General features: G+C 47.3%; 1 protein-coding gene across 1 annotated transcript in view; it reads left to right on the top strand.

Annotated features, from left to right (window-relative positions):
- Positions 1–12,284, top strand: part of Greb1 (growth regulating estrogen receptor binding 1) — a 126,324-nt gene that overhangs the window by 42,156 nt on the left and 71,884 nt on the right. The window contains exon 2 of the mRNA XM_075984040.1: positions 1,629–1,728. The gene's annotated coding sequence lies outside the window, so the exon portion shown is untranslated. The remainder of the gene's footprint in view (positions 1–1,628; positions 1,729–12,284) is intronic.

Raw genomic sequence — 12,284 nt, 5'->3', positions numbered from 1 at the left:
TTTAAAAAGAGATAAAATCCTAATAAAAAGGTCACATGTCTTACACATGTGCAAATAGTTCAGAAATATATATATACCCTGCAATAAATACAGAATGATAACCTTGAAGGGCACAGGTACTTCGTACTGGCTGGAGTACCTTGTGGGTACTGAAGTGTGTGGATGCGTGCATGGTTTTTCTGTGTTCCTATGTAGCCCAATCCAGCCAGATGCCATTCAGATCCACTTGCCTTAGTATGTCTTGGAGAGGACACCACACCTAAGCATGCACACATGCAACTTGAGAGGTGCTCCCTTTGCTCCAAACATGTCAATATGGTCTTGCAAATCAGAAGTTCTGGAGCAATCATGGCAGCAGGCCTGACTATGTGGGGGACACTGAATAAGACCTAAAAGTCTTGCTGACCTTGAGTGTGAAAAGTGGAGGACTTTGTCCCCCGCCTCTCCCGTGTGCTACCTTCTCTACACTGAGTTCTCCCACAGGGTCCCAGATGAGCTGTCCCACCTCTTCTGGGTCCCACCGAAAAATATTTCTGGCAGTCCTTTGATGCAAGGATTGTGTAGGAAGCAGAATCTGACCCCTGATCCCTCTGAAGACTAACTGTAAGTTTTGTTACAGTTGTAAATTCTTGCTGTGTCCTGGGTTTTCTGATTCCACAGAGTCTCTGGGCGTTTCTTTTGTGTTTCTTTCCCTCAGAGTGCTGGGCAACTGTTGTAGTTATTAGTGGTTAGCAACGAGGGCAGTTGCTTTGGGGACCCAGGACAGAATCTGCTAGTATTTGGGAGGCCTTTGGGGGTGGGTTTGTTCCCAGGGGTTGCCTGGATTGGCCAGATGATGACCCTGCTGAGCGTTTGTGGGGGGCGGGGGATGTAGTTTCCTGGAAGTTTGGCATGTGGCCTTAGGAGTGGATTCCAGATACCTGGTAGATTGTTTTAGAGAGTCCCACTCCTGAAAGCCCACTTGCTGCAGGCAGGCCAGGGTACCTCAGTGTGCTTCACCCACTGAAGCAAAATGTGAACTCCCTGGCTTCTGGAAGTTCAGTAAACCTGAAATTCTTTCACTATCTGTCTGTTTTCCTTAAAATTTATGGCTCAAAGTAACTCCACCCATTTAAAGCTTAAAAACAAACAAACATAATTATATATATACACATACATATATATATATACACATACATATAAGCATACACACACACACACACACACACACACACACACACACACACACACACACATATATATATATTCTTGGCATGGTGCTCCATGACTCTGTGAGTTCTACATAGTAAGTTCCAGGCCAGTCAGGGCTGCTGAGTGAGATCCTGTCTCAAAAAGAATTTATTGTAATTCATCAGTGTGTGTGTGTGTGTGTGTGTGTGTTGGAGGGCTTTGCACACATGCCACAGCAGCCACATGAAAAGTCAGCAGGCAATTTGCAGAACCTACCATGTGGGACCCGGGGATTGAACTCAGGTCATGAGGCCTGGCAGCAATCACCTTTACCTCCTGAGCTATCCTGTAGGCACCAAAACTAGAATTTTTAAAAAAATGATTTCAGGTCAGGAGTGGTGCGTGTGGAGGTAGAAATTCGTTGTCGTGATAAGTTTCTGTTTGTCCATCTCTTCCAGTTCGCTGCATTTCTGGAGAAAAAGGACGCCTCTCTCTGCTTTTGGATCCTGGCACGTTGCCCATAGGATGTCAGTGGATCGAGTTATATATAAATGAAAGGTAAACAATGCATTCGTGGATTAAAATGCATTGAATGAGGTCTTGGTGCTTTTATCCTAGACATTCTGAAATTCGTGAACTCAAGGGAAGCGGCCAAACACAGTTGAACTAGAAGGGAAAATTAGGGCCCTAATTATGTGTTTTCATAAGCCCCCACGAAAGGCTGCATCAGGTTTGGGGTACACCGTTTACTTTGTCTTCTTAACTTCCTGGCTGTGTCCAATAAATTTCTAGGCTTTCAATAGTTTGCCTAAGTGTGGGTCTTTGAAGTGTTCATCTGTTTTGCTGTAGCTCTGAGCTCCTTATCCTCCCTTTCTCCTTGCCCTTCTCCTTCTCTTTCTTTCCTAATGAAAGGGCAGTCATTTCAAGTAAGTTCCTTCGAGTATCCTCCAAATACCCTTTGTTGTGGGAGGCTGTAGCTCAGGGGCCAAGGACTTACACATGTCTATGTATATATATACATATTTTCCCCCAAGACAGGGCTTCTCTGTTTAACAGTCCTGGCCATCTTAGGACATTCTTTTTTTGTAGATCAGGTTGACCTTGAACTCACAGAGATCCACCTGCCTCTGACTTCTGAGTTCTGGGATTAAAAGCATACACCACCACCACTCAGTGCACAGATATTTTTATTTTCCCAGACAGACGTGTGATGGCATGGATGGACACATCTATACTCTGTTCTCTTGCAGATCCCTCCATGTTAGGGGAGACAGCCAAGCATACAGACTGATTGTTCTGAGAAATTGGTGTAATCGTGCAGCCTACACTGGGAGCAATAGGGCTGTGAAGGATGAAGGGAGCTAGGAGGATTCTGTTCAGGGCTGGAAGCAGGTTCACCACACTGTGAAAGAGATGCTTGGCTGGGTATTGAAGAATGAATAGGAGTTCGTGTCATGAGTAGTGAGGAAAGGGCTTTACAGCAGAGGGGAACACACAGTAAGGCGGGTGTGTGTGTGCACGTGTGCGCGCGTGCGTGAGCGTGTCTCCCATCTTCAGGCAGCATCTGATGTATGCTGGGAGGTGGTAGCTCCTTGTCCCGTGTGCACCTGGGAAGCTCTGAGTCCTAAAGCGATCTGGAAACCGCTCAGGGACACGTTTTGCGAAACTCAAGGCGTATTTACTTGTTGATGGCGGTTATCACAGTCTCTGGAGCATTCTGTTGAATAAACAGAGACTTCCTCCCTGTCTCTGGAAGGTCATCACTTCCAGTCTTGGTGGTCAGGAGGGAAAAACAAGAGCTGATGTGGTCGCAGCTGTGCCTGTGACCTTAGTGTTCTGTTTATGTTGAAGGGGCTTTTCTGGGCAGGACAGCACATGCCACGGAGAAGGGAGGGACCGAGATTTAAAGCCGGAGGACAAGCCACACCACACCCTCAGCAACACTGCATGATGGGGAGGGGAAGGCTCTCTCTTGCCATCCTCCTGCAGGAGACCCCCCCCCCCAGTCCCCTGAACCATGCCTGTCACAGGTCTATTTGACAGTGAGGGAAAAGCACAGCTAGCTCAAAGTCCCATGATTCATACCTAAAGAAGACAAAACCTGCTTTGCTAAGTTTTTCTTAAACTTAGACCAGTTTAAAAAGTTGACAGACTGGGGTGAACGTGAGAGACACCTGAAGGCGCTTGAGGCGGCTGCAGTGCGGTTTCCGTCAGTCCCTTTCTGATTGTTGCATATTCACAGGCTGAGCGCCTAGCCAGGACCGCTGTGGCTGTGACCCTGTGGTGTCCCCTGTGTTACTATGCCAGGAACTGCTGCAGGAACTCCGTGCACAGGGACTTACTGAACCCACGTAGTCCCCTCCAAAAGGGCGGGTTTTTTCATTCTGCTTTCCAGATTTGGGAAACTGAGGTGGAATGGTGACTTGCTCACGTTGAACATCGAGTAAGGAAGGGTAGAAACCCAGCCCTGGACCTGCAGCACACGGCATACAAACTGATGGTTAATTGTGCCGGTGTTACCGCCGATGGTACAGTGAGCAGAACATATTTTAGTGTGTGTCTAAACACATACATAATAATTGAAAGCATACACTATACAGCTATGGAAATTTTACATCATATATAATCTATATCTAGATATAGATGATTATATATGCAAACATATTATATATAATATATATTATATCTATCTGTGACCCATGCATGTGTAGATGCTCACTGAGGTCAAAAGAGGGCGTTGGATTCCCTGGAACTATGGCAGTTGAAGGCTACTGTGTGGTCTTGAGAATTGAACCTGGGTCCTCTGTAAGAACAGCAAGTGCTATTAACCACTAATCCACCTCTCCAGTCCCACAGTAGCAGTGTTAAATCTTTTTTGTTTCCCTCTCTCCCTTCTTCTCTCCTTTCCTCCCTCCCTCCTTTCCTTCCTTGCATTCTTGTATGGGGACTGAACTCGTGGCTTTTAGGCAAGCTCTCCATCCATCCTCAGCCTGTAAATCATTCTCTTGCTGAATGTTACATCCTAAGAGGGTCTGTGTTATTTGAAATGCCTTCGTGTGTAGCTTTCATCATATGTGGGTGTTGTGGGTTACCTTATGTATTCCTCCTCCGTGGACGTTTCTTTAGCTACCACTTTCCACAATTACCAACAGTGCTCTGACAGAAAGGCCACAGGTGCATCCTGTATGTGATGATCCTTCTCCATCCTCCCCTGAAGGAGAGTGAGGCCGAAGCCCCAGAAAGTTATTTCAGGGTTCCTGAACATTGTCAATCTGGACCACCAGGGGGCGCTGATCCCCAGTCGCCAGAGTGTGTGACTGTGGTCTGGACCCCACCTTTCCTAGGAGCCGCTGCTTAGGCAGGGGTGGGGGTAATGGGGGTATAAAGGTGGGTGGTGGGTGCCTTAATTCCATCCTGTGGTGCCTGGTACTTTTGGGAGTGACACTCAGAAACATCTAGGAACTGTCTTTCCTGACTTGAGCAATAACAAGAATAATTCTACCCTTTAGACTTTGTCATAGAGGTAAATGGTGTTGAAATTCTCAAGTTGTATTCAAGTACGTCACCATCATAGGGAAATAAAGATTAAAATTATCTACCGTAAATAGAGTTGTCTCTCACTTCCCTTCTCCCCTGTTTTAGTTAGGATTTGCTCGAGAGTGCTGAATTCATAAAAGAAATATATAGACTGTATAGAGGGCTCTGGATTCCAGCTGGGGTTTTGTCAAAGATTTGTATTGCAGTAGAAACAAATGCTGCAAACGACAGAGTTGAAATCTGCCCAGGGGGTGGCTCACTGGATAAAGGCACTTACAGTACAAGCCTGGGGACCTGATGTGAAACCTATGTGGTTTGTCTCCAGACTGCCACACATATGTGCACATGTATACAGCCACGCCTGCACAAAATTAAATAAAAATAAAATCTATGCCTCTCGCGGATCTCAAGGGAGCTCCAGGTGCAGGGTATACCCTGTGTTCAGGAGGTGGTGACTTTGAGGGACACGGTTGCCTCTGGTTCACACCGGGCTGTGTGCGCTGCACTGTCCGCTCACTGCCTCGCACAGCGCAGCTCGGGTCACCACCCCTTGCTTTCCGCACAAGCGTGCTTGGTTTTGTATTCCCAAGTACAGAAACTTCCACATTGTTGAAAAAGGACCAGTTGGACCGCCTGCGGGTAGAAAGCAGCGTTGTTAAGTACCTGCGGGAGAGCACTGTGACCCATGAGCGCTTCAGTTCTGAGAACGTTGACCCAGCGGGAGCGGGGCAGATGGAGCTCCTGGAACAGCCACTGCCAATTCTCTTTTCTTTTCTGTGGGGAGGGGTGGCAGGGGTGGTGTGGTTGCGGATACTAGTTCCGATACCATCCTGCGTCAGGACTCCGGAGCTGTGGTGTCAGGTCGACACCCCCTTCCTCCCCCCAGGCTCCCTGCTGTGCACCAGGGTGGAACTGAGCCGCCCCACACCCTCCGGTCCTGCATCCTGTTCTCTAACACAGATCAAAGGCGTGGATTGAGGGAGGCAGGGAGCCACTGAGAGCTTCCCGCCCTTATGGGGATTTGCAACCTGCCCTTAGCTTGTTGGTTTAGGGGCTGCCTGCCGTGACCAGCTTTCTGTAAGGTATAGTGGATCTGACTTTGGGGTTGAAGAGGTCTGGTCGCCTTTGCTTATTTATGACAGTATTGGCTGAAATAGCATATTAGCTGCAGAATATTAGCCTTTTGTAAGATGCAAGATCTATAACCAAAGGGAAGCTCACTTAATTACGTCCTTGGTGCTGTTTGCTGTGGTACCTAAGGAGGACGTAGGTGATATGTTTCGCACAAGGTGGTTACAAAAGCCACAGTTGCTGCTATTACAAAGGGCAGACTAAGGAAGCTTCAGAAACTTCTCTTTGGAGTCCAGTTTGCTGGCTCTGGAGAGGGGGCTTCCCAAGTGACATCTCCTCCGACTTTGTGCTTCCATTCACCTCTAGCCAGAGCCAGAAAGCAAAGCAGACCTCTTTGTCATTCTTTTGGAGAACACTCGAAGATCTCCAAATAATCACCCCGAACCTTCTGAGAACAGACGTCTGCAGAAGGTGCAGCGAGGCAGGGGAGTTTCCTCACAGGCTGGGCAGGCTCAGGGGCGTGTAGCTTGGTCACCAGCTACCTTCCCAGTCCCCCACCTTCATTCCTCCACAACACCTGTGGAGTTCATAGTTCCTGCAAGACAGATCAGGGAATCTCCATTCGAATGCCCGCGTTTCCTGCCTGCGGAGCCACCAAAGAGTTTATGGGATGCAATTCTGCGATTTAGTGCCTTTATTGCCATACCATATATTCAGGGCTTGCTACGGCTCGGCTCTCGTGTGAGAGCCACCAAGCCTGGTGGGAAGAGCATGTCATATTCAGAAGGCATCACTTTGTTCTGTCCTGTTCTAAATTCTGGGCTCAGAGAGTTCTTATTCCCGAGCCTGACGGTTTGAGTTTGATCCACCAGACCCACATGGTAGAAGGAGCAAACCAATTTCTGTGTTGCATAAGCAGGCATGTAAGTATGTATGTGTTCACAGACATGCTTGCCCATGTTCACAAACTTCAGGCTCATTGGACACAGACCGTCCTATCAGTGTGTGTAGGATTGTTCTACTGAGAATTTGTTCAAAAGTTGGAAGGTAGAGTTCATGCTAGCTAGTGTAGGGCGATGTAGTGAGACTTTGGGTGGCTTGTGGGTCCCGTGGCTGCCTCTGTCACTCTCATCTATCGTCCTGGAAGGTAGACAGAGATTCTGGGGGATATGTCTCCAGAAAGAGCTAGAACTCAGAGGGAGGCCCGAGGAGTGTTCGGGCTGCATTCAGAACAGACAGGGCAGGTGGAAGGTTGAGAGGAGGGGTCAGTGCGGAGCCGTGCATAGGCCCTGAACCGGGAGCCCGTCCTTTCTTCTCAAGATGTGGGGAGATGAGACAGTGGTGGGGGTGATGGGACCGGGCCCCTTGAGGCCCCGTGAAGGAAGCTTTGCAGGCTCGGGTGAGGACCTGAGGGGTCGGAAAGGCCTGGTTTGTTGGCACTCACGCCAGCCTTGTGCTGCTTCTGAGATTTTCTGCATGCTGAGACCACTGCTGGCTTCTCACTGTTTTCAGAGATGGAAGGCAGCCGATCCTCTCCACCATCTTCCCCAGGGTGAAGTCTTCATGCTCTCCGCACTCCTCTCCATTTCTCTATGCCACCTCACTAGGCTTCCCTGACTTCCTCTGTGGCTCCACAGGGCTCATTATGAAGGCTGGAGCTGTGCCAGGAGGCCTTGCCAGGCTAAGCCGAGAGAGAACTTTCTGCTCCCTTTCCCTTTCTCTTGAAGGTGGCTTCTGCCCACCCCTTCCAGAGGCAGCACACACTGACAACTGACTGCCTGTACTGCCTACACAATGGAGGGATGTTTCAGGGCAGGATTGCGACCTGTCCATATTTTCTTAGCTCGAGGTGGGAATGAGATACTTCTGCCATGCAGTAGTCTTAGACCATGGAAGCACTGGACTCTTGAGTCAAACTGTGATCTTGGGGGAGGGCATCAGATCTCATTACAGATGGCTGTGAGCCACCTGGTAGCTGGGAATTGAACTCAGGAACTCTGGAAGAGCAGCCAGTGTTCTTAACCGCTGACCCATCTCTCTAGCCCAGGCTTTGAGACTCTTGAAGTCAGTTGTACTATCTCTAGGAGCCTGGGGTGGTCTGGGTGGTGGAGAAAGGACCCTTCTCCATAGGAAACTATTTCAGGCTCAGAGGGAGAGGGGGACAGAAGTGAGGGGATGGGGACAGGAAACATTTTGCTGCTTTCTGCAGCTGTTTGTTGGGGAGCTGGTAGACATGGATAGGTCTCTGTGGTTTTGGGGAGAGTAAACCCAGGTCCGTGTGGAGATGCAGGCAGTTTACTGGGGTGGGGGAGCAGCGTCAACTTCTGGCTGAGGCCTTAGCTTAGGGAAGGAACAGTGGCTGAGCAAGCTGTGCTCTGGCAGGAGAAATGACAGGTGCACAGCTTGTTCCCTGTTTCTCATAGGAAAATTCCTCTCGGCTACAACTGGAGCCAAGAGCAGGAAGGTCTTTAGTAAATACCCGAGGGAGAAAAGCCAGCTGGAAGACATTTTAGATTGTAACGGGGGGAGAGAGGAGGACCCTGGGGACCCAAATTATAAACCCAACTGTGCTTATTTGTCGTGGGCTGCTTCTGAGCACTGTTAGACAATCTCACACTCCATCCTCCAGGCCTCACTGTCTGCCCCCTGCCGCCTTTGAGTGGCTGATGTCTAGTAGCCCAGTACCCCGGGACATAAAAAGAACAAATACAAGTATCTATTCATGTGTGTGTCTACAGCATATTTACTGACTCATAGTTAACACACGGGCTAAAGTGTCATTTTATAGTTATACTATTAAACATACATTTTATGCTCTAAAATTTTATACTGTAAAATGGTGATCTGGCTCAGTTGGTAAAGCGCTTGCTATGGAAGCGTGAAGACCTGAGTTTGGATGCCGGGACCCACTTAAAAAGCTGGGTGCTATGCCACCCTCTGTCATCCTGGCACTGAGGAGGCAGAGACAAGAGAATCTCTGTAGCTCAATAGTCTGCTGGTCTTGCTGAATTGTTGGGCTTCAGATTTGGGGAGAGACCCTGATTCAAAACAAAGATGGAGCGTGAGAGAGGAAGACACTCAACACCGAGTGCTGGCCTCTGCAGTTGTACTCAAGGCATGCATTGCATATCCAATTTGGATATGCTAGAAAGTGATGGATGTGAATAAATAAGATGGCTAAACTGAAGTTTTATGTGTTTGTGCATCTTTTGTCGCCGTGATGGATAGGTTCTGCGATGAGGACCATGTGTGCTCTCTCTGGAGGTTCCAGCAGCAGAGTAGGGCCTTATTCTCTGAATAGTTGCAGGATTTTCTTGTCACTCAATGAAGAGGTTGCTCACCCAGGGGCTACCTAGCTTTGCTGTGCATGCTTGCTTAGGTTCTTTAGACCAGTGTCCTAGCAGGTGTACCCCACCTTTTGACATAGTGACATGATATTGTCATCTACAGAGTTTGTGCTGCAGAACCACACTGAGTTCTAGAAAAGACAACAAACGTCTCACAGTGGTTTAAGTAAGTCTACAGTCTGTTCTGGGTCACATCCGTAGCTCTCACTGGTTGCACATAGCCCACGGGCTGCGGATTAGCACACTAGAAGTTGGCTGGAATGTCATAGCCTTCTATGAAATCGGGCGGTGTTGTGTCACTACTAGAAAAGGTCCTAGAAGGACATGGTTGTGCATAGATTTAGCCACGAACACGAAGGTGCCTGAAACGCTTCTGGTCTCCATTTAAACTAGTGAGGGTTCATTTTTCCCAGAGGAGACGTGTGGTGGCGTGCATGTGCAGGCAGAGACCGGCTTGTGAGAGTTCATTTTGCTCCTTCCACCATTTTGGGTTCCAGGGAGCAGATTCAGATCATCAGGCTTAGTGGCAAACACTTTGACCTGCTGAGCCCTCTTGCTGGCCCAAGGAACCATTTCTTACTTGGGGGTGGGGATTTACCTCTTTATTTCCATAGGATCCCTTGTACCACAGCTTTCATTTGTCCAGACCATCTTTTCATTTTTACTGCAGAGTATGAGCATTTAGTTTTCTTATATATCCCGTAGCAATTATTCATCAACACACACCCTGAAAACACACACACACACACACACACACACACACACGTATCCAACACCCTATCAAATATATACGCATCAACATGTATACATATACTTGAATTCACGCATCCAAAATACACAGTGACATGCACATATCCAGACAGACTGCCAGACTCACACATGTACAAAGCAGGTGATCACTCCTCCCTTTCCTTCACCTTGTAAACTGGGTGAGTTCATACTTCCCCCAGACCTGTGGTCTGTGAAAACCAACACTTCCATCTGTTCATCACCTTTCCCTGCAAGTACTGTTTCTTGTCTAGACTTTAAATTCTTGTGAATCCTAGTCTCATATTTTGGTAGAGCTGGAAAAACTTCCATTGAGATGTAATACATCACACAGTCCAGCCTGTCACCTTGGGACATCCTTTCCAGAGCCCTGTTGTCCCCTGCTGCCACACGACTCTATTTCTGTTGCTGTTGGCGCCTGTGAGCCCCTTTACTGTTGCATGGTTGGGTTTACTTTTTGGAGGTTCCGTGTCGTACATTTGCTTGTGACCTCCAATTTCTAGTAGCTTCTAGAAGCCTTGAACTTCTAAAAATGTATTCTCGCTTCTTTTCTTTGGAACTTGAGTTTGATTGGGCATAAAAGTCTAGGTAGGAAAGTTCCCTTGGAATTCCAGGGAATTCTGTTATTATTTCAAGTGTCCAGTGTTGCTGAAGGGACATCAGAGCCATTATGGTCTCTTCAAATCTAGACTATGACTCGTCTCTCCTCTCTTTTTCTCATTGGCAATCTCCTAATATTTCGTGGTCATACTCCTCAGTTTGTATCTTTTTTATTTTATCATGCTGGGTACTCCTAAGGTCCTTTCAATCTAGAATCTTCTAGGTGATTCCTTGAGGGCCATCCCTCTCTCTTTCCTCTGATCCTCCTCCTGAAACTCCTAGGGAGCTCACAGATTAGTGTCAAATTTTCTTTCTTTTTCCTCCCAACCTCAAAGAGCATCATCTAGCATGTCAACAGGATAAAGACACTAAAAGAAAACATGCAAGTATTTTCCTTTGGTATTGGCATCTGCCAGAACCTTTCTCAAAGGTCTTGGTCATCTTTTTTGAAGTGTGTGTCGGGGGGGGGGGGGTGGCATGGAGGTTGATTAAGTGTATGAATATTCTTAGTGACTTTATGAAATGTTTTATAGTAACTGTGGTCATGTGTACTTCTTTTTCCTCTCATCTTGGAAAAAATATGACAGGACAATGACATGGTGAATTTAATGTTATTATTGTTTCAGTATGTAATAATTAAATAATTTAAGTGTTCTTATCTTTTCTATTCCTTGATTCCTTCCTTCCTTCCTTCCTTCCTTCCTTCCTTCCTTCCTTCCTTCCTTCCTTCCTTCCTTTCTTCCTTTTTTTCTTTTGTTTTTGTTTTCTTGGAGAAATAGCTCTGGCTGTTTGGAAATCTCTCTGTAGACCAGGGTGGCGTTGAACTCACTACTTCTACCTTCTGAGTGCTGGGATTAAAGGCATGTGCCACCATTGCCTGTCCCTGTCCTTTGATTTCTGAGCTTCAACTTTGTTTTCAGGCTCTTCCTCTAGAGCTTGGATTTTCATACTTAAGCAATCTAGAAGAGTTCACTCCTGGTTTCTGCATATACATGTTTCGCAGCATTCTGCTTTTGTGTTAAGTGTAGTGTTCCCTCGAGAATGCTAACTGTGGGGGATTTACTCTTTCTGACGTTTTCTTCTTTGTCCTTTGGCTGTTACTTTTGTCTTGAGCTTTGAGGATAAAGGATTTCTCAACAGCCTTTGTGATGGCCTGCCCATTTCTCTCTCTCTCCATCTCATCTAGACTGCTGTACTGGTTTGTCATTTACCATGTGTGATCTGAAATTCAAATTCTTTAAACACGCGAATGCTCTGATTTAGCTAGAAATGAACGGCCCTGCTGCAGGTACTCTGCCAAGCATTTCCAGACACTACTGCTTTTATACCGGTTAGTGACTGATCTGCTCGTCCAAGCCCTCACTTTCGAGCTGAGCTTGGGAGGCAAGGTCTCTGCTTTGTCCCAGCTGATGAGGATAGTGTTCTGATGTGACTGCTACTCTGCCTGACAGAGTTTCCGGCTGGGAGGGCCTTTTGACGCCTCCATGAGGCACTGAGCAGAGATTATAAATTGCATTTATTTACTGTGTGTGTGCACACATGTGTGTATGCACATGTATGTGCCTGTGCGCGTGTATGTACCATGGTACTCACATGGGCAGAGGACAACTTGTGGGAGTTGGTTCTCTCCTTCCACCATGTGACTCAAGTCATCAGGTTTACAGACAGTGCCTTTTCCCACTGAGCCATCTGGCCTGCCCCATTGAGCAGTGTTTAATGCTAGTGTTTGATCTTGAGGTAGGCTCTTTGGTCTGAACCTTTGGTTCTCACGGTCAAGTGGAGGATTCTGAC

Source organism: Microtus pennsylvanicus, chromosome 8, assembly GCF_037038515.1.
Source record: "Microtus pennsylvanicus isolate mMicPen1 chromosome 8, mMicPen1.hap1, whole genome shotgun sequence".
NCBI lineage: Eukaryota > Metazoa > Chordata > Mammalia > Rodentia > Cricetidae > Microtus > Microtus pennsylvanicus.
The sequence above is the reverse complement of the archived record's forward strand: the minus strand, read 5'-3'. Positions and strand labels throughout refer to the sequence as shown.